The sequence below is a fragment of the Callospermophilus lateralis genome, chromosome 18 (assembly GCF_048772815.1).
Source record: "Callospermophilus lateralis isolate mCalLat2 chromosome 18, mCalLat2.hap1, whole genome shotgun sequence".
Lineage (NCBI taxonomy): Eukaryota > Metazoa > Chordata > Mammalia > Rodentia > Sciuridae > Callospermophilus > Callospermophilus lateralis.
This window is the reverse complement of record NC_135322.1, coordinates 10,569,083-10,583,779: the sequence shown is the minus strand read 5'-3', so window position 1 is coordinate 10,583,779 and position 14,697 is coordinate 10,569,083. Positions and strand designations below refer to the sequence as shown.

Genomic DNA, 14,697 nt, shown 5'->3' with positions numbered 1-14,697 from the left:
GTCACCTGGCCTGGGGTGACCCGAGGGCATCTTTTGAAAGTACAATAAGATTCCCGAAGGGAAAGAGACCCTGCCCCGAGGGAGGTTCTGAGCGAGATGCCACGCCCCTGGAGGGTCACCCGGAGCTCCCAAAGCTCCCAAAGCACCCAGAACAAGCAATGGGGGGATGCTGAGCTCCCTTGGCCCTTCCCTTAAGCCGCTGTGCAGGACACCGGGCTGTTCTCTCTGGGTACTGCCGCCCCACCATTTCCCAGGAAATTTCTCCCCTCCCTTATCTTCCCCAAATGCAGAGTTGCGGCTGCTGAGGCTGCGCGGGGGACCTCCTGACTCCCAAGGAAGGCCAGTTGAAATGTGGGAGTGAATGCTAAGGTGCCTTTGCGGGATAACCAGTTCTTTTTGCCAGTGGCTCCAGTCCTAGACTGTCATCAGCCCTGAAGGTGGAGCTGCCTTATGAGCTCTTCATGAGGTTTCGGCACACACCGCTCAGGTGCAGTGGCGCCGGGTTGCCTGGCTGAGTCTTTAGGAGAGAACATTCTCAGCACCTGTGCTTTTAAAACCAAAGCAGAATTGATGTTGACTTTGCCTCGCTCCTGCAATAATGAATATTCATCCAAGGGTACAGGTAATGATGTCACCGCGCCCTGTCTAGCTTCTCTGGAGACTCCTTTCCAACATATATTACCTTTCTATTTTTGAGACAGGGTCTGGCTATGCTGCCTCAGCTGATCTTGACTTCTTGGGCTCAATAGATCTTCCTGCCTCAGTCTCCCGAGTGGCTGGGACTACAAGAACTTGACACTGCAATCACCTTTTATTCTTCTTCTTCCCCACCCCCGCAGATGGGGGTTTCCCTAAGGTGCCCAGCTGGCTTGTTGGAACTCAGTCAGGATCCTCCTGCCACAGCCTCCCAAGTAACTGGAATTACAGGAGGACACCACCGGGATCATTCATTTTTATTTTGTGGTTGGGGATTCAACCCAGGGGTTCTCTACTGAGATACATTCCCAGCCCTTTTATTATTTATTGATTGGCCCAGACAGAGGTTTATTTAAGAAAGTAGATACACATTCAAGGGAGAATGTGGGCTGTCTTGAGAACGAGAAGCTTTGTTTTTTGAGACAGGATCTCACTAAATTACCCAGGCTGGTTTGGAAATTGTGGTCCTTTGCACAAGTTGCTAAGATGACAGGCATGTGCCACCATGCCCAGCTACATTTTCCTTTTTTAAATTTCTTTTTAGTTGTAGGTGGACGACACAACACCTTTATTTATTTACTTTTTTTATGTGGCGCTGAGGATTGAACCCAGTGACTCACACATGGTAGGCAAGCGCTCTACCACTGAGCCACAAGCTCAGCCCCTACATTTTCCTTTTGATGTTTAATAATTACTCATGAAAATGTATAACAATATGAATGTTTTAAGTAACTGTGTACTAGTAATAATTAAATTCACTCAGTCCAGAAGAAAATATGGTAGCATTTAGAACCTATAGTCATAGGAAATTAAAATGTAAATTTCTGCATACAATTTGATTGCTGATATGATTAGATGAAATTCTGTGGGGATAAGAACTGGAAATTCAAGCTTCAAGGGCCAAAAAAGAAAGTAAAATTTCAAACTGCAAAAGAGGCGCTTGTTCTTTTTAATGGTATTTTGTAAATTCATTTTATTTTGTAAACTGGATGTTGATAGGCGCCAAATCACTAGAGTCTATGGATTGCAACAGAGTCAAATGAAAGATGCAGCCGCTCTGCTTGACGGTGTCAGCAGTTACACAAAGAAACAGCGCCTCCACACTGCGCAGACCACTGACAGACTGACTGCCGGGACACCCGGGCACTCTACTACTGAGCTACATTTCCAGCCCTTTTTATTTTGAAACAGGACTTCCCTAAGTTGCCCAGGCTGGCCTTGAACTTTCGATCCTCCTGCCTCATCGGGCTGAGTTTTCACTGTCAACTTTATCAGGCACTAGAAGGTCCGTGCTACTCCCCTGTCCTCACAGGGGCAGGTCAGCAGGAGGATGGACATTCTGCTGGAGCTGAGGTAAGGTCCCAGGAGCAAAAGGCTGGGAGGGGCCCTGCTGGTCACTGAGTGAATGCACATGGACGGTACTAACTTACTATGTCTCTGCTTAATGCATAAATGGGTCCCTGTCCCAGTCATGCCTCCTGCAAGTGTCCTGCCTGTAGCAGGCAGAAGAAGAACTGGTTAAAAAACAAAGAAACCCTCCTCCATTTTTTTTTTTTTTTTTGCTAATAAAAGCGACACCCTACATGAAAACAAAGTACTCAAACTATACAATGTGAAGCCACCCACATCCTTAGGCCCACATCAGACTTACCGCACCACGGCCCTAACCTGCACAGGCGCCCAGCATCATCTCCCTGACATCTGGTAGTAGGTGCCTGCTACTTGTCTTGCCTGAGTCTTTCTACCTGAAGCCGGCTTGAATTCACATAGTCATTTCCTCTTGGTCCCCCAGCCTACTCTAAAAGAGAGGCACTTGGTCCCGAGGCAGCCTGTCCTCCTCTGCCTCCTGTTTTACAGGTGATTTGCACCTGTTTTATTCCAGCATAATATTATTACTATTGTTTTTTGGTACTAGAGATTGAACCCAGCTCCTCATGCGTGCTAGGAAAGCAATATACCCCTGAATGTCCCCAGCCTTTTTTATTTCTGAGGCAGGGTCTTGCTAAGTTGCCCAGGCTGATCTCGAACTTGCGATCTTCCTGCCTCAGCCTCCTGAGTAGCTGGGATGACAGGTGTGCCCACTGTGTCCAGCTAGTTTTCAATATTCTTTTCACTGTCTCCCTGGGCTCCTGACATGGTCAGGAAGGAAACCCACAGCTCTTCCCCTATCCCAGACCCTGGCCTGCCCCCAGGCCTGATCATCCTCACACATTATCAGGCTTGACCACATGGGCTGCGGGGTGGCTAAGACGAGGTCCCTCTGTCAAATCCAAAAAATGAAAATAACACACATCAACTCTTCAGTGTGGGTGACGAAGTGAGAGAGGAGGCCTCTGTGATGCAGCTCCCAGAACTTTTGGTCTTGTTCTATGTGTGTCCGTGTGTGTCCGTGTGTGTGTGTGTAACTAGGTCACAGTCAGAGGCTGACAGCATGGGCCTAGATTTTATTTTTTTGGTACCGGGGATTGAACTCAGGGGTGCTTTGCCACTGAGCTACATCCTCAGCTCTTTTTATTTTTTGAGACAGGGTTTCGCTGTGTTGCCCAGGCTGGCCTTGAACTTGCAATCCTTCTGCCTTGGCCTCCTGAGTAGCTGGGATTAGAAGCATGAACTACCATGCCTGTCAAACTTTAAAATTTTTTTTAATTAATTAATTTATTCTAATTAGGTAGATATGACAGTAGATTTTGATTTTGATTCATTGTACACAACTGCAGCACAACTTTTCATTTCTCTGGTTGTACACGATGTAGTGTCGCTCCATACGTGCATTCATACATGTACCTAGGGCTGACTTTTCAACTGAGAAACTATATATAAAAAATTCACACTGGCTTCATGGTACACACCTGTAAACTCAGAAATCTGAGACCCTTTCTCAAAATAAAAAATAAAAAGGGCTGAGGATGTAGCTGAGAGGTAGAGAGCACTTGGATCAAATGCATCACTAGTATCAAGGGAGAAAACTCACAGGCCGTCAGGTCAGCTCCATGGTATTTTACATTTGTGCAAGCTAGGAGTTCTCCACAGGGTGACTTTGCTCCCTGTCTGTCCCCTCCCACATGGAGACACTGACAAGTCAGTGTCAGTTTTGGTTGCCAAAACTTGGTAAGTGCGACCAGCATCTAGTGGAGAGAGATCAGGGATACTGCTCGACATCTTGTGTTGCCTGGGGCAGCCCCACAACTCAGACTCATCCGGGGCTGGGGTGCGGCCAGGTGGCAGAGTGCGTGCCCAGCACGCGCAGTGCTGAGTTCCCTCTCGGACACGGCAAAACAATAGAGGAATCATCTGGCTGCCAGTGTTGGCAGAGCTGAAACCCTGGTCCCCCGTGACCCCAGATCAGTGCCCAGCAGGCCCCAGGCACCCTGCTAGTCACTACCCATCAGGCAGGGGACTCCCTCACTCCTAACTCCAGTCCTGCATCTCAGTGCTGCCCCTTCTTGAAGTTCCACAGGCACTGGGAGGAGTCAGACGACAGGGCTGCACTTCCTCCTGCTGCTCAGGAGTCAACTACAGAATGCCATAGTTTCCTGTTGATGGTCATCTGGCTCTTTCCAGAATTTTCTGGTTCTTGATGAAGGCTGCCATGGACACGTGGGTACGGGTCTTTGGCTTCACAAGCACTCATTTCTCTTGGGTCATAATTAGGAGCAGGACTGCTACAAAACCCAGGTCTAGCTCAGTAGACAGTGCCGGCCCCACGGACTGCAGCCACTGACATTCTCCACAGGCAGTGTCTGAGACCTCCAGGGTGCTGTTGATCTTTTTAACCTCAGCATTTTGATGGGTATATAATGACATCTCATTGTGGTGTCCTTTCCCCTTTTTTTTTGGATATCAGGTATTGAACCCAGGGGCCACATCCCAAGCCTTTTATTTTCTATTTTGAGACAGGGTCTTGCTAAGTTGCTTAGGGCCTTGCTAAACTGGTGAGGCTGGCTTTGAACCTGCCATCCTCTTGACTGAGCCTCTGGATTATAGGCAGGCCTCACCTTGTAGGGCTGGACATTCTTAATAACACTACTGCGTCTTGGAGTCCATGGGGTAACACTCCCAATTCTCCAGGTCTTCCTTAGTTCCTCTCGGCAGTATTTTGTGGTATTGGAGTTAGAGTTCTTTCACATCTTTTATCCAATTTATTCCTACATATTTTGAGGTTTTGATGCTGTGAATGGCACTTTAAAATTCATTTTCCAGTTGCTTACTGACAATGTATATCAATACAATTGATTTTTATATAATGATCTTGTATCCAGCAACCTTGCTAAAATCATTTGAGTTTGTTTTCAGATTCTTTTGCTTCTTCACATACGTAGTCATGTCATTAGTCAATAACCAACTGACTTCTTTTCCAATCTTTGTGTGCTTAATTAATTTTTTGCGTAATCACACTGGCTACAACCTCCAGGACAGTACTGACTAGAAGGGGACCCTTGTCTTACCCCAGCCCTGGACAGAGTGTTTGTAAGAGTTGACCATGAGCAGGTGGTAAACTCTATCAGCCGCTTTTCCTGTATAATATGGCTTTTCTCCTTTATGCTATTCCTGAAGCCAACCGTATTAATTAATCTTCAAAACAACCTTGCAGTCTTAGAATAAATTCCACTAGGACATAATGGATTACCCTTGTTTTATATTGCTGGATTTTATTTGCTAATATTTTTGTCTAGGATACTAGAACCCATATTCATGACAGAGAGACCTTGGCCTAAAATTTCCCTGTCTTATAATGGCTTTGTGAGGTTTTGATATCAATATTCTACTGGATGTTTTTACCGAAAGGAGTTTGGGCAATATTATCATTTCTTTCCTAAATGTTTAGAAGAATTCACTAGTGAGGCCATTTGGGCCTGTTAGGTGTCTTTACAGAAAGGTTTTTAGTTATGGATTCAATGTCTCTAACTGGTATATGACTATTGAGACGTCCTTTTTCCTTCTTTCCTTTTCTTTTTTTTTTTTTTTTTTTGTGTGTGTGGGGGTAGCAGGGATTGAACTCAGAGGTACTCAACCACTGAACCACATCAGTCCTATTGTGAATTTTATTTAGAGACAGGGTCTTACTGAGTTGCTTAGGGGCTCCCTAAATGCTGAGGCTGGCCTTGAATTTGTGATCTTCCTGTCTCAGCCTCCCAAGCCCCTGGGATCACAGGTGTGCGTCACTGTGCCTAGCTCATTCCTATTTCTTCTTGTATCAATACTTTGTTTTTCCATGTAATTGGTCATTTCCTCTACGTTGCTAAACTTACTGGCTAAATTGTTCATAACATTCTTGTTATCCTAAAGTTGGGATCTGTCCTGATGTTTCATTTTTCATTCCTTTCTAGGAAATTTGTATTTACCTTTCCCCCCTCAATTGGTATTGATCTTTTTTCCTTTTTTAATTTTTTTTTATAGTTGTCAATGGACCTTTATTTAATTTATTGATACATGGTGCTGAGAATCAAACCTGGTGCCTCACACATGCTAGGCAGGTGGTCTGCCACTGAGCACACCTTTTCATTTTACCGGCTTCCTCTGCTGCACACCTGCTCATTCCTGTCTGTCCTTCAGTGGCACAGCTCAGGTGTTTCTCCCTCAGGAAGCTGCCCCTCACCTCCCTCTGGGATCCCCTAGCCCTGTGTCTACACCTCAGCCCTGTCTACCCCTGGGCATCCCTGGTGACAACTCTGTCTCCCTCACTGAGCCACACACTTTGCAAGGACTGGGCCAACTGTCCTGCCCGCCTCTGCCTAGGACACCCTTCCTCTACTTCTCTTTTCCTGTCTTGTCCCAATTCATCTTTCAGATCCCAGCTGGACTGTCCCTCTCCCAGGCAGCCCTCCCTGAACCTGGCTGGGTCAGACACATCTTCAAGGCACCCAAAGCTTCTGGGCTTCCCTATCCCGACACTGACTGTTCTGGTTAAATTGGTTTTTAAACACAGATCCAGTGTCTTCCTCTCCAATAATTATAGAAACGTTCCAGCTAGAGCTGCCATTTGCCGAGAGGCAGGTTTCGCTGTTTCAGGTTCCCTCAGGTCTCACTGGCAAATTCTCCCTGCTCTCCAGGCAGCGCCTCCGTCAGCTCCCAGACAAGGGCTGTGGGCTCAGGAAGGGCAGGTTCCCAGAGACGCCCCGCTTGGGAACCGGCTGAGAAGGCACTAGGGAAACGTCTAAGGAATGAATGGCTCCTACTTCCTTCGTTCTTCAAATTTGCTGTATTGGATGCTATTATAAGCATTGCAATCGCGTGTAACATTCCTGTTACTAATTTTACACCTTTACTGCCTAATGCCTGTCCTGCCTGAGGACTGAAAGAATACTGCTTTCCCCAGGAGCTGAGGACTAACAGGTGGCTTTCCCAAGGCACACGGCAGTACCTGCTGTCTTAGCTTTCTTGTCACTGTGACCAAAAGACCTGACAAGAATAATGCAGAGGAGCAGAAGTTCATTTTGGCTCAGGGTTTCAGAGGGTCATCCAGGGCTGGCTGACTCCATAGCTCTGGGCCTGAGGTGACGCAGACACAGCAGAGGGCGTGCGGAAGGAAAACAGCTCAGGACATGACATCCAGGATGCAGAGAGGAAGGTCTGCTCAAGAGGGACAAAATTTAGACCCCAGAGACATGCCCACAGTGCCTACATCCTGCAGCCACATCCTACCTGCTGGCAGTTCCCCAGTGCATCCACTCAAGTGGACTAATCCACTGCTGGGCTACAGTTCTCATAATCTGATCATTTACCCCTGAACGTTCTTGCATTGTCTCAGATCCACATCCACATCCATGCCTCACACCTCACCTCACATCCACACCGCGACACCTGCCCAGGCTGTTCACCCACGTCATGGTCACTCTGCTGGGACTTTTATCATACCATGTCATGGCCACTCCTTCACCTCCTGCCTGTGTACCCAATGAAAAAAGTCTGACTGTCAAGTCTAAGTGTTGCCATGTGGCCATGGGCACAGTACTGCCCCTCTCAGCCCTCGTTCCTCCTCTCCAGGACGAGGGTCCTCCCGCCCACCTGATGGCACTGCGGAGGGACTGCCCGGGAGCCCAGGGTCCTGCACAAACCTTGGTTCAGGCCAAGCGTCATACATGGCAGACAGGACTTTGCAGACGCAGACCTAGACCCCAGTCTTGGTTCTGTCACTTCCTGGGTGTGTAAACTGAGCCCCGGGAAACGAGGTCAAACCCCACTGGCAGGACTGGAAAAAGAGCAGCGAGAGGGGGGTGAGGAAGCTCCGGGTGGTGAGTGCACTCGCGTCCTCTTCCCAGCCCTGTTAGGAATTTTGTTTCTGAAAACACATCCTGCCTCCTGGTCTGACCTCTGCCGTGGGTTATGTGGGTCTCTCTGCCCTGAGACTTGTCCCTTAATCTGTCTGCCACACCACAGCACCCCACTTCAGCTGCCTCCAGGAAGCCTCCCCCGACTCCCAGACCCCTGGCTTCCCACCCTGCTCCGAACATTCTGGGTTGTCACTATATGGTGACAGGTCTGTCTCCCCTATTGGACTGTGAGGCCCATGAAGTCAGGGCCTGGGCCTGATTCAGTCACAGTGTCCCCAGCCCTGGGTGGGGCACAGCACAGATGCCATGTGTCACCCCCTGCTGCCAGGAGATGTCTGTTCCTCTAGGCCGCAGACCCCTCTTGCTCAGGCTGCCCCTACTCTGTCTTCACCAGAGACTCCCCACCCCCGCTCCAGTGACTGGCACTTCTCAGGGGACAGTGGCTTCTCACTCTACTGCTGCCCCCTTGACCAGGGGCATCAACAACAGCCCAAACTCCTGGCTCCAATGTTCCCAGCCCCAGGGCTCCAGGCCTTGGGCACTGTGGCTGACCAGCGAGTGCCAGGAAGGCCCAGGGGAAAGGAGGCCATCTCCACCCAGAGTCCAGGACAACCAAGTTTCTGGCCACAGTCAACTGTACCAGGTGGGACATGGGGACCTTTAGGTGGCTGGGATGTAACTCCTTCCTCAGGAAGCAAGTTGCTAAGACATGGGGCAGGACACCTCCCCCTGCCCGGGGTGCTGGGGCCTCAGGAGTCTAGGAACCACGGAGACAGGGCAGGCACCTCCCCAAGTAGGGCTGCTTCTTTGCAAATGGAGGAAATGAATTCCTCACCAGCGTAGCTCAGCACAGAGGAGTCATGGTGGGAGTGACATCACCACACAGCAGCTGCACCAAGTGGCTATGCACCCTGCAGGAGGGGGGCCTGCTGCTGCAGAGTAGAGCACCCAGCCCAACCCCACAGGAAGCCAGCAAGTCATAAAACATGGAAACTTTTTCTTTGGCAAATGCCAAAAAAGACCTGGTGAAGCAGTGCCTGCGTGGGCTGGAGGAATCGAGGGGAAACGGTGGTGGGATTTCTTCCTTTTAAATCTCATACCCCATACAAGTACTTGATTTTTATCTATTTTGTAGTGGGGGTGGAATGCAGGGTACTTTACCACTGAGCTAAATCTCCTGCCTCTCCCATCTGTTTAAAAAAAAATTGAGACAGGGTCTCACTAGTTTTGCCCAGGCTGTCCTGGAACTTGTGATCCTCCTGCCTTGGCCTCCCGAGTTGCTGGGACTGCAGGTGTGGGCCGCCACTGGCTGCCTAACGGCACATTCTGAAACTCATCCGAGCCCCAGAAGGCTGGCTGCCTCTCCGGGCTCATCCTCCTCCCCACGCTCCTGGACCCACCCAGCACTGCCCCCTGCTCCGCCTGCTCACACACCTGGAGCCACCAGACTGAAACGAACACAGGATCCAGGTGCTGTTCTGAGGACAATCCTTCAATGGCTTACACTGACTCAAGAGTGAATCCCAGGTCCCTAAAATGACCCACGGATCAGCCTTCCTAAAGTGACCCAAGGGTCCCTATGATGAAGGCATTTCCTACCCCCAGGGCTCTTTTCGGTGCTGAAAACACGTTTCCTCTCAGACCTGCGCCCTTGGCCCTAGCTCAGGAAGCCCTCTGCTAGCTGGACTGTCCCGGCCTCCTGGACTCCCGGGACCAGCCCTGGCCTGTCTAGGCTGTCTAGGGAGGAGCCGTCACAGGGCAACACAGCGTGGTCTCAGTCACTGCCGTGTCCTCAGCACTGTCCAGCACAAAGCCAAGCCCAGGTGGGCACTCAGAGAAGGTTTGATGAATGAAACAATAATTCATGGAAGTGCCACAAAGTAACTGTGGTGATCACTGAATACTGGGATGGTGAAGTGGTCCCTTTTCCTTATTTGTGTTTTGAAAAAATGTGTCTACAGTGCTCATGAATTGTTCTTCTATTTTCAAAAATAAGAGAAAAAAAATGCTAAGTGCCTATCTTTGGAAGCACAGCTCCAATTCTAGAAACCCATCACCTCTCCTCCCAGAGAGGAAGCTGTGATCTGTGGAACGATCCAGACGCAGGAGGAAGCCCCCTGCCTGGCCCCCCACACCTGGTTCATTCAGGAAGGAGTTTCCTTCAGCTTCCAGGCCAAGGACCACTCTGCCCTCAGTTACTGGGTGGGTGTCCCTGAGCACCGGCCACACCAGGGGCTGGCCTGCAGAAGCACAGGAACACACGAGGTGGGGCCTGTGGTGGACGGAGGCACGGAAGTGGTACAGAATGGATCCCATGACCCTGAGGGGTCACTCTGACTAATCTCCACAGGAGTGACAGGCTCCTGGGAGGCTAATCAGGAAAGACCCAAATAGGCATCCGAGGGCCTCTGGACCTGCTCAGGAAGCCGAGCTGTGGCAGGGGCTGTGCCGCCCTGGGAACCTGCGAGGCAGGCCTGCAGCAGCAGTGATGCAGCCCGGGGCCCGCGCCAGCTGGAAGACCCCGCTCCTCGTCTTCTCAGGTAGCAGCCCCCTCCCACCTGGTCCCCCTCGGTCCCCAGGTCGGGCGGAGCCCACACCCAGCACTGGTTCTCCTCCACAGCCCTCGGCCTCCTGCTGCAGCCATACTGTAAGGGACAGCTCCTGCCCACTGTGACCTCCTGGAAACAAGAATCCAAGGGTGAATATAGGGGTGAGGTGGCGGGAGGGCTGGGCCTTCTGAGGGGAGGCAGTGGAGTGAGGTGGCTGCAGGGTAGGACAGTCTTCTGTCTGTGATTACAAATTAAAAATCAACTTGGTGTAGCCTGAACAGCATTTCTTTCTTTGGGTTCTGGGGATTGAACCCAGAGGCATGTTACCACTGAGCCACATCCACAGCCCTTTTTATTTTGAGACAGGTTCTTGCTAAGTCGCTAGGGCCACGCCAAGTTGCCCAGGCTGGCCTCAAACTTGCAATCCTCCTGCCTCAGCCTCCCAAGTTGCTAGGATTATGAGCAAGGACGGCACCATAAGGTCTGGCGATGACCAGTATTTCTTGAAAGAAAGTGTTTTTAAAAGATATACTATGTAAGGGCAGTTGTACAGGTTTCTAAAAAATGCAAACAAATCTCCAGGAGACCAGTGGCTGTGCAGGTGGGGAGTGGGGAGGAAGGGGCTGAGATAACAAAGGCATGAGGACACGCTCGGGTAGGGTGGCAGTTTCACGGGTGTACCTGTCCACCAAGACTTATTAAATTTGGGCTGGGGTATAGCTCAATGTTCAAGCGCTTGCAAGGCCCTGGGCTCCATCTCCAACACCAAAAAAACTGAAATGCTTCATACTCCTGAAATATGTGCAGTTTATCGTGATCAATTACATCTCAATAAAGCCACAGAAAATTGAAAAAAAAAAAAAAAAAGGAAGAGAATAAAATAGGACTAGGTCAACCAGGGAGGACGAGAAGGTGTGGCCAGGTGGCGGGCGGAGTCTGGGGGTAGAGGCAGCTCCCGGAGGGAGAGAGAGCAGCTTAACTAGGCGAGGTGCCAGAGGCTGGCAGCCCCACCCCCAGCCCTGCCAGGCCCTGGCTGAGCCCTTTCTGGCCCCCAGGCAGCATGCAGGTGATCTACTTGGAGACTTGGAGACGCTGTGGCAGTGTGGCCCTGGACCCCAAGGACGGCAAGTGGAGCTGCTGTGGGCTGCGGTACCCCTACCACCGTGACTCCCAGAGGTGCTGTTCGCCCAGAGTCAATAAGTTCCTGGTCATCCCCAAGGATGCCACCAAGTCAGAGCTAGAGGACTGCAGGAAGTACAGCCAGAAGTTCTAGGCCCCGGGAGGCGACCCGCCAGCCTCCCTGCCCCACCAGGCCTTCTGCTTTGAGGACTCGGGATTCACCAGGTGGCCCCCTTTCTAAGAATCTACATTATGGGCCACGGGTTCCCACAGCCCGGCCTCAGGTACTCATCCTCATGTTTCCATGCTTCGGCCTCTGCTGCAGTCCGGCTGGGCAAATAACCGGGAGGTAACAAGCAACTTGAAGGTTGAAACGGGAACTACTTTATTGCAAGTGAACTCCCCGGGAACTGAGCGAGAACTCAAAGTAGCGTGCACCCAAGGTAGCGGGAGTTGCTCCTCTGCAAGACAGCAGAGGTACATATACCCAACTAATTACACACAGCTTAACTCAATTAACATCATCTAGATACAGCAGTCAGCCAATAAAGAATCCTTATCAGCTTAGTGGCTCGCTGGCATTGCTTCACAAACCACTCCTCCTGGCAAACTGCCAGTCGCCATCTTGACTTGATTTGCATCCCCAACAGGCCTCCTCGCCTGCGAAGCCCACCTGGCCCGAGAAGCGGGCTGGAGGGAAGGGGCCATTTATCTTATTGAGCGAGGGGACAGCTGTGCCAGAGGCCCCAGCTGCTGAGCTCAGCCCCCAGTGACCCAGGAGCCTCTCTGCCTTTCTCCCGCCTGGCAAGCCTCCTGACCTGCAGGCCTGTCTCCTGGCTTCCCCACACCTAGGAGGCCACAGGTCCGCGGGAGGAAGGGTGGGTGCTCGGGGATGCCATGACAGTGTGGTTGAGAGCAGTGCAAGCAGGCGGCAGATAGCTCCTCGTGGGCTCGGAGAGCCCCAAGTCTGGCCCTCCTGTCCTGTGAGGCTGCGAGGCTGCGAGAGGCCCTGCCCTGCCTGCCTGCCGTGAGGCCCTGGGATGGAGGGAGCATAGCAGGAGACCCGTGTCCTGGGACTTGGGGGAGAAGGGGCACACAGGCTCCCAAGTGCAGCTTGTCAGGCTGTGCTGCCAAGTGTGGGATGGGGACGCTGGCATTCCCAAGGCAAATTCTAGGGTCCTGTCACCTACATGGGAATGTCACAGCTGCTTGGCCTCCGGGCAGCATGAGGCTGACTGGGCAACCCTGGAGGAGCAGCCCCCTGCGGGTCACCCCCAAGGTCCTACCGGAGCCAGTTCCAGCCTTTCCAGGAACTGCGCGGCCTTATTTGTTGCATTAAATAAATCACCTTTTGCCTAATTCACTTTGTTTGTTTGGTTTTTGCTCCTGGGATTGAACCCGGGGTGGGGTGGGGGGGCACTTAACCACTGGGCCACAGCCCGCCCTTTTTATCTATCTCAAGACAGGGTCTTGCCAAGTTGCTCATGGCCTTGCTAAGTTGCTGAGGTTGGTTTTGAAATCGTGATCCTCCTGCCTCAGCCTCCTAAGCCACTGGGATTACAGGCGTGCGCCACTGCACCTGGCTGCCTAATTTAATGGATGGCCCAATGATCAGATATGGGCAGGGCAAGTACATACATGACCGGCATGACTGTACTCCATGTAAAACCCTTTCAAGGTTGCTGCATTTGAAAATTTTCAAATAAAATATTGAACAGAAAATTCCTGTCTTCTTCTTTAAAAAAAAAAATCAAATTGTATACTTTATTTATTTTTATGTGGCACTGAGGTTCAAACCCAGTGCCACACACATGCCAGGCAAGGGCTCTACTGCTGAGCCCCAGCCCCCTGTCTTCTTGTTTTTAAAACTTTTAGAATTTTGAGATAGGGTCTTACTATATTGCTTGAGCTGGCCTTGAACTCACAATCCTCTCACCTCAGCCTCCCACATGGCTGGGATTATAGGTGGACACTCCTGTGCCCAGCTCCCTGGCCTTTTTTTTAAAAAGAGCTGGAGCCCATAGGTGAGGAGGGATTTCTATGGCTACCTGTGGAAGGAGGCCCTTGATGTGGCAGGGAATCTCACGGGGCTGTCTTGTTTGGCTCAATTCCCAGCCCCATGGAAGGTCTTCCTCTCTGGGAACAGAGGCAGGACTGGCGGCAACACGAGGCAAGGGCTCAAGAAAAGGAGCCTCAGAGCCGGCACGGTGGTACACGACTAATCCCAGTGACTAGGGAAGCTGAGGCAAGAGGATCACAAGTGCAAGGCCAGCCTCAGCAATTTAGGGTGACCCTGTCTTAAAATACAAAATAAAAAGTGCTAGGGGTGTAGCTCAGTAGCAGAGAACTTGCCTCATATGTGCAAGGCCCTGGGGTGGATCCCCAGTCCACTTCCCCGAACACGACCTTCTGGCATCATTGGGTCTCTGTGTCCCCCCGGGTGCAGCCTGAGGTCAAGGTGGGAAGCACTGCTTGGGCTCCTTCAAGGTAAGCTGCTGGTAATCCTGTGACATGAAGCCAGGGCCTCCCAGGCTAGAGTCCCCACAAGGCTCTGACTCTAAGCCTCAGTTTCCTCCTTTACAAAATGGGCTCAACACTGCCCTTTTCCACAGGGTTGCTGTGTGATCAACAAGACTGAATGTCACCTACTCTGTCTGAAGGTCACACAGGGGATGGGCAGCCACTGCTGCTGTTACAATTAGGCCTGGGCTGGGGCCACTAAATCTCAAAATGGAAAGCTCTCACCGTGAGAGGGAGAAGAGGTCTGGACTCAATCTCTAGGACCACAGGGAAAAAAAAGAAAGAAAGAAAGAAAGAAAGAAAAGAAATATGTTATGGGGCTGGGGCTCAGCGGAAGAGCAGCGCTCGCCTAGCATGTGCGAGGCACTGGGTTCGATCCTCAGCACCACATAAAAATAAATAAATAAAATAAAGATATTGTGTCCAACTACAACTAAAAAAATTTTTAAAAAAAGAAAGAAAATAAATGTATATATGGGCTGGAGTTGTGGCTCAGTGGTAGAGCACTTGCCTGGCATGTGAGAGGCCCTGGGTTCCATCCT

General features: G+C 50.8%; 1 protein-coding gene across 2 annotated transcripts in view; it reads right to left on the bottom strand.

The window, feature by feature from the left end:
• Positions 1-14,697, bottom strand: part of Opa3 (outer mitochondrial membrane lipid metabolism regulator OPA3) — a 55,564-nt gene that overhangs the window by 22,048 nt on the left and 18,819 nt on the right. The gene's annotated exons all lie outside the window — the stretch shown is intronic.